Source organism: Symphalangus syndactylus, chromosome 10 (genome assembly GCF_028878055.3).
Source record: "Symphalangus syndactylus isolate Jambi chromosome 10, NHGRI_mSymSyn1-v2.1_pri, whole genome shotgun sequence".
Lineage (NCBI taxonomy): Eukaryota > Metazoa > Chordata > Mammalia > Primates > Hylobatidae > Symphalangus > Symphalangus syndactylus.
In genome coordinates this window covers 79,398,594-79,414,921 of record NC_072432.2, presented here as the reverse complement: position 1 = coordinate 79,414,921, position 16,328 = coordinate 79,398,594, and the positions used below count along the sequence as shown (strand labels likewise).

At 32.9% G+C, this 16,328-nt stretch overlaps 1 non-coding gene across 1 annotated transcript; it reads left to right on the top strand.

Moving 5' to 3' along the window:
* The first annotated feature begins 12,987 nt into the window (after window positions 1-12,987).
* LOC129492373 (U6 spliceosomal RNA) lies at window positions 12,988-13,090 on the top strand. Its single transcript, XR_008660834.1, has one exon. It is a non-coding gene; the product is annotated as a U6 spliceosomal RNA (small nuclear RNA).
* The last annotated feature ends 3,238 nt before the right edge of the window (window positions 13,091-16,328 follow it).

The following is a 16,328-nucleotide window of genomic DNA, read 5'->3' as shown; positions in this document are numbered from 1 at the left end:
ATTTTGGCCTGCCAATGTAATTACACTGTATCTCACTACAGTCCCTGAAAGGAAAATCTTTCTTCCTCCCAAAAAAAAAAAAGTATTTACAGAGCTTTACCCCTCTGGAAAACAGAATGATACTAGTTTAAAAGTTTTATTTTTGCAATTGCCTCTTTTATCCTTAGTTGCATGGTAAACACCCACAACAAATAAATAGTACTGGATGATTGATCCTATTCCTACGTGATAAATATGGTTTTAGAAAAGAGAAAATAGGGCAATATTTATAAAGTATATTCATCTCCCTGATCCTAATCCCCTCCCGAAATGATTCCATAATGTAAATCCAAATCCCGCTCTTTCCACTTTCACCTGCCTGTCAATTGTCAGTTTAAGTAAGTCTGCTATATATATTTTTTCTTTTCTTTCTATGAAAAATGGTAGAAATTTTCACACGACAGTTAGTAATTGCAGAAGTTCCACAGGGATTAATATTCAATGTGCTAGTTGAAGCAAGAAAGTCTGGATACAATTATTAAAGTCATTTCCCAGAGCACCACAGGTATCCTCTTAAGATGAGGGGTGAATAGATTTATTTATTGCTCTCATCAGAAACTTGAGTTTGATGAATAAACCAGTTTGCCTCCATGCGAAGCTCTCTTCCACATTAGATCAGCTGCTGCCTACTCCACTGACTAAAAATAAGGAAGAAATTCTCGCTCCCCCTCCCTTCAGCTGAACACTCAGCCCTTTCATAGTGCAATGCATCCATTAGATGCATACTCATTACTATTTGACATAGCTACAACAAATTTTAAAAAATGGTCTATATATTCTAGTTTGTGAGCACAGCAAAATAAAAATTAAGGGTTCAACAGTAATTATGAAGTTAATACGAATAGGAGAAATTGACAGGTGGAGTTTTCAAGATCACAATCTGATGTTGAGTAGCTGGAGCTATGGAGCTGGCAGTGGGTGGAGAGAAAGGTAGAGAGGGCAGATATACCATGTTTTGATTTCTGTTCCATTCCAGTGAGTAAACAAAGCATTCTGAATATTCTAGGTGTTCTTGTGATTCTAAGTCACCTTATAAATTTCAAAAAAGACTAAAAATAAGATGCATCTTATAGAAACTTCTCTACTTCAGAGAGTGTGTTGGCACATGAGGAAAACCAATGCAAAAACAAACAAAATCAACAAAATAAGTTACATATATTGACAAACATGTATTAAACCAGACTTAGATTATGATTCAATTTCAAGTAAAATAAATACAAGAACGGAATTAACATGCACTTATAATAATATATTATGTGTGGCCAGATGAGGTGGCTCACGCTTATAATCCCAGCACTTTGGGAGGCCTAGGCAGATGGATCACCTGAGATCAGCAGTTCGAGACCAGCCTGGCCAACATGGCAAAACCCTGTCTCTACTAAAAATACAAAAATTAGCCAGGCGTGGAGGCATGCACCTGTGGTCCCAGATACTTGGGAGGCTGAGGCAGGAGAACTACTTGAACCTGGTAGGCAGCGGTTGCAGTGAGCCAAGATCATGTCATTGCACTCGAGTTTGGGTGACAGAGCAAGACTCTGTATGAAAGGAAGAAAGAAAAGAAAGGAAAGAAAGAAAGAAAGAAAGAAGAAAGAAAGAAAGAAAGAAAGAAAGAAAGAAAGAAAGAAAGAAAGAAAGAAAGAGAGAAAGAGAAAGAAAGAAAGAAAGAAAGAAAGAATAAAGAAAGAAAGAAGAAAGAAAGACAAAGAAGAAAGAAAGAAAGAAAGAAAGAAAGAAAGAAAGAAAGAAAGAAAGAAAGAAAGAAGAAAGAAGAAAGAAAGGGAAAAAATATTGTGTGTCATTCTTGATTCATTTTCTTTCATTATAATGAGAAAATATCCCATTTATCATCACTTATTCTTGAGTCATTAGCATCTAAAAAACAATAAATATGTATTCCTGGAGTTCACAAAATATAAAAAAGCAATTGAATTTTTATCAAAATTTGATATAGATTAAAAGTCTTTCAAATTTAATTACAACATTGGACCATGAAATTAATTTACTTGATTTCTTCTACATTAGAGAATGCACAATTCCAAAGATATACACTTTTTCCCCAGAAAGGGTGAAAAATAAATTTTCTATTTTCCCTTTATCCATTGTGTAAACTTTGAAGTAGACTCAAATCTCACTGCCTACACTGGTTACTTTTATTATTTCCACCATTACTTCTGCCAAGATTATTTATTTTACTAGATTTCTTGTTTGATTAGAAGGCAAATCTGTGTCAATGTGAGGAGCTGTATGGTGTTTGGAAAAGTACCAACTAATTGTAAAAATACCTGGTTTCTAGTCATGGCACTGGCTCCCAGCAGCTCAATTGCTGCCAGAATTCATCTAGTACACTTGCTATATTCCAAGCACTTGGCAACATTCTTGAAACATATTAGCTACTCAATGAATATTCGTCTGAAAGAATGAGAAAGGGAAGAAAAGAGTTGGAAGTAATTTAATGTTTTTGATAAATCCATTCTAGTTGAGAAGAAAGAGAATGATAAAAAAATCATTCTATAGACAAGTAAGTCAGGGTAACTAATCTGTGATAAGAAAACAAATAAAGAAAAGAGGAATTAATATAGAATTAATAGGACAAGATATAATTTAGCAGGGAAGCAAAGTAGACCTCCATTCATTGAAGACATATAAGTCACATGTCCCCTGGCCAATAGCTATAGCTCTTTAAATGTCAAAAAGACAAATCATCTGAGACTGAATTTATATCTCTGTCTTACCACATACCCAAATGTGTCCCTCCTACTATTTTACCCATCCCAAGAAATGGCTCTGTCACTCACATCCTCTTTCAATTAATGTGCCCAGTCTGCCACTAAATCCTAATGATCTGACTTTCTATTATCTTGCAATATATATTTTCCTAAATTTTCATCCATACTACTACCTATACCACCAATTTAAAAATTTATCTACACTTAAAAAAAAAAGTTTTCTATGGATCCACTTTGGTCTTATTCTAATTAATACTACACTCTCACAGTAGATAAAGCAATATTTTCATAGGTAAATCTAATTGTGCCAGCTTCCTACCTTAAAATTCTCAGTGGCTTCTCATTTTTGTTCATATAATGAAAAAGGAATCTCTTTATGGTACTCTGCAAAACCCTCCATGGTTTTCTTTCGGTTTCATGTCTAACACACCCCCACTCCCACCCTCCTTTCTTTCTTTCCTATTTTTTAAAATATTATTATTTGAGACTGAGTTTCTCTCTATTGCCCAGGGCAGAATGCAGTGGCACGATCTGGTCTCACTGCAATCTCCACCTCCCAGGATCAAGGGATTCTCGTGCCTCAGCCTCTCAAGTACCTGAGGTTGCAAGCACCCACCACCATGCCAAGTTAATTTTTGTATTTTTAGTAGAGATTGTGTTTCACCATATTGGCCAGGCTGGTCTCAAACTCCTGACCTCAGGTGATCCGCCTGCCTCAGCCTCCCAAAGTGCTGGGATTACAGACATGAGCCACCATGCCCAGCCTCCCACCCTCCTTTCTTTTCTCCAGTGTCACCTGCTTTACTTTATTTCTCATATGTTCAGCACAGCTTCTTCTACAGCAGAACAATTTTTTTTTCTGCCTGACTGTAAATTTCTTTTTTCTGTCCCTGTCCCTTCCTTTTTGCTATAGTTACAGCATATCAAACCAATAATTCTCCATTCTATCATCTTCTCATGAAAATCTTTAATAGTAATTCTCACCAAGTTAATTTTAGTTATCCATCCTTTAAAGAACTTACCATAGTTGCAGCTTCACATTTATTTGTATAATTGATTGATCATTGTCCACCATACTCATTAAAATGCAATAAGAGAGCACAGTGTATGTATCATTTTGGTCATGATTTTATCTTTTATTCTGTATGGAGTTCCTGGAACATATTAAGTTATCAAATTATGTCAATTGTAAGCGAAGAGAAACAGGAAAGGAGAATGAAAGAAAGGGACACACCTAAGAACGTGAAGAGTGGGTGGCAAGGTTGGCATAGGGTTGTATGGCATTCAGTCCCTGAGGGACCTTAATATACTGACATGCGCAAGAACTCGGCATATTTTCAGAATCAAAAATCGGGGAACAGGAAAGAAGGGGCAGCATACGGGCTACACTTAGCATGACATACAAGGATGAAGTCATCCAGGGCTTGATAATCACTAAAAATAAATGTATTTAACAGTCATGGCTAGTACATCATGCTGAAATGTTCCAAACCCTTCACATATACTAATCTATTTAATCATCGTCACAATCCTGTCTATTATATTTTATTATTCCCATATGCTGATGAGAAAACTGAGGCACAGAGGACATAGTTAGTTATTTAGTAGCTTAATTAAGATGCTGCAACTAACACAGAAATGAGCCAGAATTTAAAGCAAGTCAGTCTCACTACAAAGTCTGGGTACTTGAATGCTACACTGAAGAATTTGGATGTCACCATATTATTATAGAGTAGAACTATAATAGAAGAACAATAGATCATTTCCTTCACCCCAAAATTTTTGAGTTTTAAAAAAATCCATGTATCTTGCTCAATATCATTGGGCTGCCTTTCACAAATATGTCAGTTTTTTGTCAGTCAAACCCATTATCTTCTTTTTCTTACAATTTAAACTTTTGTTTTATTGTGATAAAAACACTTAGTATGATGTGTACCCTCTTAAAAATGTTTAAGTGTATGATGCAACATTGTTAACTATAGGCGCAATGTTGTACAACAGATCCCAGAACTTATTTATCTTTTATAACAGAAACTTAATACTCACTGAACCACAAATCTCATTTTTCCTTCCCCATAGTCCTTGACAACCTCCATTCTTTGCTCTGTTTCCAGGACTTTGACTATATTAAATGCCTTATGTAAGTGGAATCATGAAGCTTCTGTCTTTCTGAGACTGGCTAATAGTGGCCATCAGAAAGCAGATCTCTTAACTAAGCTCACTTCTGCAGAGATTAAGGACTACGCTTCTCAGGAAAAGGTATATGCCCTTCCTCTTCATGCAGGTCTTCTGGAACCCTGCACATTCCAAAGGCGTTTCCCCTTAAAATTTAGAAGGGTTCATGGTGACGTAGAACAATCTTTAGCAAAAAACTGGTAATACTGCTTTTTAAAGCTGGCAATTAATAGAAAGGATAGGGGGACGCTGAATAATTCTGGAGTTTAGGATAACTTTATGGTTTGTTTTCTTTAGCTTCAAGGAAAGTAAAAGCCACACTTGAATTTCATCCATATGTTCCTAAAAATGTTTATCTAACACAGTATCATTTCCAAGAAAAGTTCATTCTAAACAGTATAGGCAGGCCTCAACTAAATTTGTTTGTAGCCATTTTTTTTTAAATAATCGGAAAGAGAAAAAAGCTGACAGAGAGTAATTTAGTAAGCCATCAAGGTGGAATGGGAATTGAATCTGAATTAAAATTCACAATGCCTACCCTTCTTCATAAACATTCACACACTTACATGGAAGACAAAACACAAAATAAATACGTGCATAATATTTTAACTTTAAAAAGTATAGGGATATAGATAAGTTATGTGAAAGAAGGTAATACATCTAATCTTTGCTGACGCTCAATAACTATAAATAAAAGTATAAATGTGTACATGACGGATGAATGCTTAGAAGATATTTTTCTTCTATATAAAAATAAACCTCTTTAAAAATATTTGTGTGCACAATTCAGAACATATTATATACAAAATAGTTATTAAAATAAAATATGAGGATAATCTCACTAAGATAAAATGAGTTCTACTTGTATTCAGTTGGTTTATATATTGTAACCAGTGATTTGTCCTAGCTTTCAAGATACAACTTAAAAACACTTAGAACCCTATAAAATATTTTTAAGATAAAAACTATTCAAATTAGAGGATGTTAATTATTATTCAAATTATTGTTACCTAATTCATTTATTATTTGATTTAAAATTCCCGGAGGACAGATGCAGCATTGAATAGATATTATTTAAATCGAGCAATAGTAAAAGTTGAACACAAGGTTCACCAAATCTGACGTATTTCAATTAAAAAAACACAGAAATTCAAAAAATTTGTGACATATGTACATTAAGGAACAAAAAGGAACTATAATGAGGGCACTAAGTCCTTCTAGAGAATTTTATAAATTGTTAATAGAAAGGAGAAAAAAATAGAGTGATTTTTGTATTAGAGTACTTGAGAGAACCTTGGAAAAATTTCTATTCCTAAGGCAGTTTTCACAGAGCATCAGATGGTGCCCTTGACAAAGATTGACGTCTTAAATGAGAAAGTTATAGAGCAAGTAGAGAAATTCAAGTCCAATAAATCACCAGGACCATATGGTATATATCCAAGATTTCTGAAGGAAATAGTGTGGACTTTCATAGATTCAAGGGGAAGAAAGCATGAAATATAGCCTTCATTGCAGCATCTGCTTTTAAAGATTGGAAGACCACTAATTTAGTACATAGTATATGAAAGGAAAATATCTAGAAGAGGATCAAATAAAAAAATTCAATGCTTTCTCCTTGTACATGTGATATTGAGTAATCTTGGACATTTCTGTACTGTATTCTTCTCACTTTATCTTTCCTGGATTTCTTATTTAATAAAGCTTTTCTGTCATCTCACTTGCTAATCTTGGCTATTTTCCAACTACATACTACTTAATAAGCCAGTGGTTGATACTCCTGGATATTGAAATTCATTTTCACTTGTCAAGCCAAAAACAGGTTAATTAGTAGTGTTATCACCCTGGTTCTTTCTCAGAAAAATTTGCAGTGTTTCTTTTTCTTTTTTTTTCTTTCTCTCTCTCATGGCGGTTGTGTTGTTGTTGTTTTGTTCTGTTTTGTTTTGTTTACATGAAGATAAATTTAAATATACTATTTTTCAAACAGGATTGATATTGCTGTATTTTGTTTTTCAGCCGTTAACTCATTCTGTTGGATTCCATGTGTTAATCTAGAAATCTGTTATCATTTGAGAGTGTAAAAAAAATAAATTTGTTTACTTTTTATTAACGTATCAGATACATACAGAAAAGTGTACTAATAATAATTGCTTAAACTCAATGGACTTTTACACATACATGTACTAATATGTGACCTCCAACTAAATAATCATAAAGCACGTGGTATCAATAAGTCTCTTTACCCTCTGCCAATCATTATATTCTCAAAGGTAATGACTATTCTGAATTCTACTATCCTAAATTAGTATTCTGTTCTTTGATTTCAAATACATATAATCATATTGACTATTGTCTGGCTCCTTTTGCTCCAAAAATGTCTGTGAGAGTCATCAATGCTACAGTATCTATTAATAGGCTAATTTTATTTTATTTATAGGTAGAATTCATTTTATAATAATATAGTAATTTATCCACTGTCTTATTGATGGAAATTTGAGCTGTTTCCAGTTTTTGTCTCAAGTGTAAATGAGCAATAAATATTTTATATTCATGTCTTTTAGGAAACATATGCACCATTTTTACTTGATTATAAACTTAAGAATAAAATTGTTAGTAATAGAGTAACCATTTAATTAAATTAAGTAAATAATACCAAACTGTGTTCTAACGTCTTAATATCGTTAACACTGAAATAGTAATATATATTTGAGTTCAGTTGTTTCACATGTTCACCAACACTTGGTATCATGAGTCTTCTCATTTTTATCCGTTAAGTGAGTAGCGCTATCTCATTGTGGAATTAATTTACATTTTATTGAGGAGTAATTATGTTAATACATTATATTAAGTTTATTCACTATTTGACTATGACTCTTTGTAAAAATACATATTAAGTTTTTGCTAATTAAAAAATTCAAGAGTTTTATCTTTCTCTGATTCCTAGAAAAACTTTACTTATTCTAGATTTGGGTAACTTGTTGAATTTATCATCTATTTATCAATTTATTCATTTGTATATAGATGTCATAAATTTTATTGAAGTTCAGTGAAGGTTTTTTACATTTGTGCTTTTGGAATCTTGTTTAAAAAATCTTTGCTTGCATTAAGATCATATAAATATTTGCTTATAATTTAATCCAAAAGTTTTATTGTTTTACACTTCACATTTAGGACTATGATTCTTCTCTAAATATTTTTGAGTAAAGGGCTAATGTTTACATTTTTTTCAAACAGAAGTCAATATTTTTCTGCAATATTTATTTGAAATACCAATGTACCTCACCGAATTGCATTGGCAACTTTGCAGTCAGTCAAACTAAACTGGACTCTGTAATGTTCTATTATTCTGTTGCTTACCCTGTGCCATAGGGAAGAAATTTAAGGTCATAGCTTAGAACCACCTGAGGGTGCGTAAGATCCTTCTAACTACTATAGTGGCATCATCAAAGATTACTCAAAAATAACAACACACAAACACACACACACACACACAAACACGTACAATGAGAGAGAAAGATTGAGAAGAAAGAAAAACTTAAAGCAGTCATAGAAAAAATACTTGTCAGTTTATATCATCCATATGAAGAAAAATAGTAAAGATTTGTTTTCCATAATTCGGCCACAGAGAATTTTTAAAGCATGTGTCAGACAATGATAATCTTTTAGCTGACCACTACTGCTGTTTTTCATTGCATTTAGTTGCCCAACAGTTTACCACGACCTTTTAGCTCCTACATATTGTGGGTTATGACAAAATCTGCAACCTCGCCTCAAGCCACCTTCCTATGGTTCTTGTTTTAATCTGTTTTGTCCTGCTATAACAGAATACCTGAGACTGAGTAATTTATAAGAAATAGAAATGTATCTCTCACAGTTCAAGAGGCAGAGAAGTTCGAGATTAAGGGGCAAGAATCTTGTGAGGACCTTCTTGCTGTATGGTTCCTTGTCAGACGGTACAAGGCAGAAGGGCAGAGAAAGGGCAAGACAGAGATAAAAGGAGGCCAAACTTGTCCTTCAATAAAAATCCCCTATCTTGGATAATGAACCTAATCATAAAATAATGGCATTAATTCATCCATGAAAATAGAGCCCTCATGGCCAAAACGCCTCTTAAAGGTTTTATGTCCTACTACTCTCACAATGGCAAATAAATTTCAACGTGAGTTTGAGAGGTAACAAACATACAAACCATAGCAGCTCTCAATGCTAAACCACACTAGATTTTTCAAACAAGCTAGTGTTGTTCGATCTTAGCCTTTGAAATTCCTATTGCATTTGGGATACTAGTTCCCAGATTTTTGCTCTGCTAAGTCTTTTCTAACACTCCGGTGTCATATTACATTTCCACCTCTGATATATCATGAATCACCAAATTTAAAATGCCCCACCTCACTTGACCCACCCCAACCAATTTCTATTATATCCTCCCATTTTATTTTATTAAAGCATTTGCCAATCTCTGAGTCTCATTTATGTATTTGCTTTACAATCAATTATTAATGTCTTGTTTTCTACTAACATGCATTTGTTTAAACTTTTTATATAAATTAATTTTAAGTATATTAATATTGGTCACAAGTCATATTTATTGACAATTTATATCTTTTGTCAAGCTCTAAAAACATAATGCAGACTGCAACACACTGAATGATACAGGATTGAACTATTTTAATAAAAAGATAGATTATTTCATTCTAAAATACACAGAGAGATGAAAAATAAATCAAACATAGAGGGTTTCTTATAATTGTAGGCTTAGACTGACTATGCAGAAAACTCTTGGAGTCTTCCTACTAGACAACTTGACACTATGTAAAATAATAAAGGCAGTATCAATCCCGAATGTTTAACTCTTATAAAATGACAGTAAATCATATAATAGCTAAGGATTGTTGTTTGTTTACTTTTTAAAGCATGAATGTTTACGTGCATGTGTGGTGGGGGGCAGGTGGGTGTTTTATTCCTTTCACATTCTAGGCTCCTTTGGAACAAGTGTTTTTTTTTTTAGCAGTTGCTCAGAAAACATTTCTTGAAGTTATAAGTCAACTGGAATTTTAATCTAAGTGAATAAACTAATTATTAACATGCTTGTTTCCACACACTGTAAGTTTACAAATTGCAAAAAAAATAAAAACCTGTGTAATTATTTTTCAGCCCTTTATACTCACCCATTTTTGTTCTGTCATAAAATAATTATATACTGATTTTCCATAATCTTTAGGGATCGTAACTAGACTCATTTTAATTCTCACCATCAAAATATTCAAATATTCTACTTCTTTCCTAAAGATTTGTGCAAAAATTCTTAAAGGCCCACGTGGCAAAGAAAAGGCAATACACTGTCAAGAAAATAACTCATTACCAAGGTGAACAAGAGAATAATTGCCTTAGTTTTCTTACCTATAAAGATGAAGTATTGGCCTCTCTCTCTCCAGTCAGTCACAACTCTAACTCTCCATAATTTTATGTATTAAAAATGAATAATATATACTAATGTTCTTCATAATTAGGATGAAATATTACTCTGTATTAACAGGAACAGTACTGGTGGCTTCAAATCTCCACTTCTCCTTAGCATGGAGAAGTCTGGTGTTCCTCCAAAAATGGCCGCTACTTCCTGCCTGGAATACAAATGTTCAGTAGTGAACAAATGTAGATGGTTCCTATACTAAAATCTTGGCAATGGTATAGTCAGTGACAAAAGGTACACGTTTTCAGCAACAGCAGCGGCTTCTCTAACAGCAGAAATAAGTCAATTAGGTCCTTAGCGGTTTCCACTCACACAGGGAAACTGAGGAGACTCTGGCAAAAACAGAGGGTATTATAGCCAGCCAAGAAGAGAGAAAATCTTACAAGATTGTGCAGGAAGAAACAGAGAAAGATAAGCCAATTGTTTCGGTGTGAAAGACTTGAAACCAATAGCGAGGGAAATGAAGCATAAGTGACATCTAAGATGTGTGAAAGGAAGAATTTTATTCTGCCAACATCCAAAATGTGATGAACAGTAACAACCAAGAATACCAGCAAGGAACTGTTCTCCAGATGCAGTAAGAAAGAAAAGTCAGCTAGGGCTACAATCATTTTAAGACAGAAAGTTTTTATTTTTTCTATCCATTTTCAGTAACAATTAAGCTTTCTGAACAACGGAAGTAAGCATTGGAAAACTTTTTTTAAAAAAGTGGGAAGTATCAGTTTATCTTATCAGGTAATAAGCATGCTATCAGGAAATTGAAAAGTTTTTGTCTGATCTTTTAAGCTAAGAACTTTGGATAATATAATTTTTGTGTTTTCCTAGCAATGAATTTTCCTGACTTAGAGTATACTAGTAAGAGTATGAAATGCCTGCATAACACAATTCATTTTGAATTGTGAAAAGAATGTAACTAACTCATTTTGATTCTTTTTTAATATGTTAAAGTCTCCAGTGATCTTAATACAAAAGAATAAGGTAGCTCCAGGTCACTCAGACAGAAATCTCTCAGTTGAGCTTGTTCCATTAACACCTAAAAATCTGCTTTCCTTTAGCAGTTTGGTCAATGCCTCCTTTTAGATCATGGTGTCTCTTTTGGATATTTTTTAAAGTTTAGAAAATAAATATAAGGAAAGGAAGAGTTTATCCTTTTCTAAAAATTAAGTATTATAAATAGCTCAGACAGGGAATTCCTACAATGCTTATTTATTAATAAATTTGTTTGAAAATTGTGATTGAAGAAGCTGACCCTTAACATGAGTAGTTCTAGAAAAAAATGAAAAATAGAATAATCAAAAATACTACATATATATATCTATATACATCTATCTATATATAGAAACTTTGCAGCTAGGAAAATCTTTGATTTTTTTTTTCTTTAACCTACAGTTAGGCATACCAAATATTCTTAACCTAGATATTCTGAAAAGTCAAGGATCTCTATGATGAAAGTCGTCTTTCTCTAAACATGCCCTTCGGCTAGTCTGAGTGTGGTGGTGATTACAACTGATTGATCACAACCAGTTACAGATATCTTTGTTCCTTCTTCACTCTCACCACTTCATTTGACTAGTCTTAAAAAGTAACTGAATTAGTAAATAAATTTTTTATTCTCTCCAAACATATATCTAATGAGAAATTTTCCCCTTGTTATCAGTGAGAGGCACTGTAATGTAGAAAAAAAAAAAACATTAATTTGGGCTTATATTCCAGATCTGTTATTATACAAAATAAGTTATAGTTGATCCTCCATTACTTCATCAGTACAAACAGAAAAACCAATCCTGCACTTCGGTGATAATAAATTTTTGTAAGGATATGGTATGATGGAAGTCAAAAGTCAGTTATCAAAAAATATTTTTCTGATTCTTTTTTGTGTCCCCTAATAAAGTAAAAGCAATAATCTTTTTTTTTTTTGAGACGGAGTCTCGCTCTGTCGCCCAGGCTGGAGTGCAGTGGTGCAGTCTCGGCTCACTGCAAGCTCCGCCTCCTGGGTTCACGCCATTCTCCTGCCTCAGCCTCTCCGAGTAGCTGGGACTACAGGCGGCCGCCACCATGCCCGGCTAATTTTTTGTATTTTTAGTAGAGACGGCGTTTCACTGAGCAATAATCTTTTTACAAGTGAGAAAATGTATATTAAAATGAAGAACAAGTTATAAAAACTGAATTAAGAGGCCATATGAAAGAGCTAAAGTAAATTAGAGATTATCTAGCCTTAAACACAAGTTACAGATGTGATAACTGGGCCTAGAAGAAGGAATCATTTTATTAGGGTCATGTTATATAATAATGGCAGAAATGGAATTACATCATGGTCTTCCAATGATTCCATCAATTAAAGCTTATTCTACTTGCCTTCTGAATATCCCATCATTGGTATCAGTAACTATTGATTAAATACATAAAATGTGAAGTCACAGAGCTAACAACTAGAGATTTGATAATGACTGCAGTGATTTGAGTCCTGCTGTAAATGAGTTTATATGATCTGGAGGAGGAAATGAAGGAGTAAAAAGGCAATCATTAATACAATAAAATAAGCTTTAAAACCGTAAAGAAATTAAAACCATGTTACATTGTACTCATTTTGGCAGCATATACTAAAATTGGAAAAATACAAAGAAGATTAGTATAGACCATGAACAAAGATGACATGTAACTTTGCGAACCATTCCATATTTTTTGATAGTAAAAACACTCAACAAACTACGAATAAAAGGGAAAATCTTCAACCAGGTGAAGGGCATCTACAAAAACCCACACTAACACTGAATTTAATGGTGACTCTTTCCCATGAAAATCAAGAATCAGACAAAGACGTTTTCTCTTACAACTTCGATCAACATTTTCCTGAAGAGTCTAGCTTGGGAAATTATGCAAGGAAAATAAATAAAAGGCATGCAGATTGGAAAGAAAGAAATTAAACTATTCTTATTTGTAGACGTCATGATGATGTATATAAGAAAATTTTAAGCAGCCAATAAAAAATACTAGAACTAAGTGAGTTCAGCAGGTTTCAGGATACAAGATCAATATACAAAAGTGAACTGTATTTCTAAATACTTGTAATGAAAACTTCAAAGATGAAATAAAAAGCAATTTCATTTACAATAGTATCAAAAAGAATAAAATGTATAGAAAAATATTTAACAAAAGACGTGCAAAACCTATACTCTGAACAAAGTATAAAACATTGCCAAAAGAAATTAAGAATCTAAATTATTCTTAAAAATTTTATTTTCATACATTGAAAGATTTAGCATTATTAAGATGGCAATACTCTTAACTGATATATAGTTTCAATGAAACCTTTATCAGAATCCCTGCTTACTTACTTGTAGAAATTGACAAGTTGATTCAGAAAATTTATGGAATTGCTAGTGACCCAGAATAGACAAAACAATCTTGGAAATTAAAACAAAAACACACCAGAAGGATTCATCTTCCTAGTTCCAAAACTTACTATGAAACAATGGTATCTAGATACTGTAGTACCAGCACATGGATAGACACGTAAATCAATAGAAATGAGAGTCCAGAAAAAACCCACATATCTATGATTAACTGATTTTGAACAAAGGTGTCAAGACTTGCCAATGGAGAAAAATATTCAGAATTTTGAATATGAATTATAGTTATTCTTCAATAATAATATCTAGTTATTAATTTAATAATTACATCCAATAATTATCTAATAATAATATTACTACCATATTATAAACTGAATTATAATTATTATTAAACTTTAAGATGATCTGGAAATTGCACACATCACTTTTACTTATAAGCCACTGGGACAAACTTCTATGTCCAAAGCTACCTATAAGGCAGAATGGGAAATCTCAATAACCAAACACACAAGTAATACACAAAGGTTCTGCTACCAAGTGGAAGAAAGGGTGTGTGTTTATGTGTGTGTTTGTGTGTGTGTCTGTGTGTTGTGAGAGAGAGAGAGAAAATACTAAAAGGCAATGGTTTGTCTCTCACAACTTCTCTATTAAAAATTTTCACATGATCTTTCATTATAATTGTGATAAAAATAAAGCTTCTGACCATGGTCTAGAATGCATTATGTTTTCTGACCCCTCATCTGCTGCCACTGTCCTCTTTGCTAATTAAACCCAGCAAACTTTCCTTCTATTCCTTTCTATTTCTATACCAAGCTTGTTTAAACTCAGGATATTTATATGTTGCCACTTGCTATTCTTTGCATTAGAAAAATGCCTTCTTTCATATTCTCTCATGGTTAGGTCTTTCTCCTTATTCAATTTTGAGTTCTTTAGGGAGGTTTTCCCTTGACCACCCAAACTAAGTTATACTGAGTGCTATCGTTCTCATGTTCTATCCTCCACCCACATAAAATTAACACCACTAACTGTAATTAGTGCTTTCAGAAGAATTACAGTAATTCCCTTATGTAATAATCATCATTATTGCCTTCAACATGCTCTCATTTGTTTGTTTGTTTACTTAATATCTGTTTTTGCCCACAAAAAGTAATCTCAGTGAGAATAATCTTTGTATTTTTCAATCATCTTGATGTCAAACAAGCAATAAGTAATTATGTGTAGAATGTGTGATAAAACTAGTAATTAATGTGATGGTAGAGGTAGTACATGAAACCAAAGACACATAGAAAAGGAATACTTTATCTAGGGTTGGGATGGCGAGGACAAGTTTCCTGGAAAAACATCCTAAATGATTATTTTAAATTGGAGCCAACTGAAGCAAAGGTAAAAGGAACAATTCAAAAGGCTTAAAGGTTAAAAGAAAAAGGAAATATAATTTATTGAAGAATCTTCTTAAAGAAGTGTCCTAGGGCTGGGTTATTACTATTTTTGCCAACTTTACAGAGTTATGATTGGCAAATACAGTTAGTTTTATATATTCAATGTATATAATATATATATATATATCTCTAGTATATACATACACATTATGAACTTATTACCACCAAGTTAATTCAATTCTCATACATGTTATCTCGCATATTTATACCCACATTTTTGCGAATAAGAATCCTTAAGATCTACAAACTTAGCAAATTTCAAAAATATAATACATTATTTCTAACTATAGTCATTATGCTTCAGTTTGAATTCTAGAATTTATGTGATAACTGAAAGGTGTGCCCTTTCACCAAAATTTTCTCATTTCTGTAATCCCCCAGGCCCCAGCCCCAGGTAAGCACTATTCTACTCTGATTTTATGAGTTCAACTTATTTTTTATTTTAAATTAAGTGATTTGATAATGATGCAGTATGTTGTTTTACTGTATCAGGCTTATTTCATTTACCATAATGTTCTTCATGTTTATCCATATTGTTGCAAATTATAAGATTTTATTCTTTTTTAAGGCTGAATAATATTTTAGAATGTGTGTGCATTTGTGTGTGTATCATGTTTTCTTTATCCATCAATCCAGTTACAGGCATTTGGGTTTTTATATCTTGGCTATTTTGAACAATGCTACAATGAATATGATACTCTCATTTCATTTTCTTTAAATATATACTAAGAAGTGCAATTGCTAGAGCATGTAGTAGCTATTCTTTTAATTTTTGAGCAAACTCCACACTGCTTTCCATTATGGCTATACCAATTTACATTCCCACCAACAATGTATAAGGGTTCCCTTTTCCCTACATCCTCTTCAACAGTTTTTGTTTGTTTGTTTTTTGTTTGTTTGTTTTACTTTTTGATAATAGCCATTCTAACAGATGTGAGATGACATCTCACTGTGGTTTTGATTTATATTGCCCTGATGACTAGGGATGTTGAGTACCTTTTCCTATATCCGTTGGTCATTCATATATCTTCTTTGGCAAAATGTTTATTCAGATGCCATGTTATATAAAACAGAAAATGGAATAATAAAATTCAAGACTGGAGAGGTAAGTCAGAGTCAGACCATAACAAAA